Genomic DNA, 566 nt, shown 5'->3' with positions numbered 1-566 from the left:
CATGAAAAGAAATACAACAAAAATAAAACTTTTTCATTAAATTCCAGCTAGATACTCTTGGACTCTCAGCCTAAGGCCGGACTCACTCTTTGTTATAAAGGAAGATTAGTAGATGTTAGAGAGATGTTAAGACATATTAGCATTAAAGTGAAACTTTCTTCTTGACATAATCAGCATTATTAAAAGAAAATTAAAAGGAAAATATTATATGTGTTGCCCAAGTTAATTGATGTTGTGCCTATCACCTAAAATTATTTCCTGTATCTTAGTGGTATGTGTGCCCACTTTGGGATACAGTAAACTAAGAGAAAAGGGGATTGAATCATTTTTTAAAAAGTGAGGGATCATTCCAAAAAGGAGAAACCTTTATGCCACCAAAGATTATCATACTCTTGTATTTTCAAATCTGTAAAGCACAGTTTTGTTAGTGTTCATTTTCATTCTAAGATCCCTCATTATAAAGGCTCAAGCAGGCCGGGCGCAGTGGCTCACGCCTGTAATCCCAGCACTTTGGGAGACTGAAGTGGGTGGATCACTTGAGGTCAGGAGTTTGAGACCAGTCTGGC

Source organism: Colobus angolensis, unplaced genomic scaffold (genome assembly GCF_000951035.1).
Source record: "Colobus angolensis palliatus isolate OR3802 unplaced genomic scaffold, Cang.pa_1.0 Scaffold199, whole genome shotgun sequence".
In the NCBI taxonomy this organism is placed as follows: domain Eukaryota; kingdom Metazoa; phylum Chordata; class Mammalia; order Primates; family Cercopithecidae; genus Colobus; species Colobus angolensis.
Note: the sequence above shows the minus strand (reverse complement) of the source record.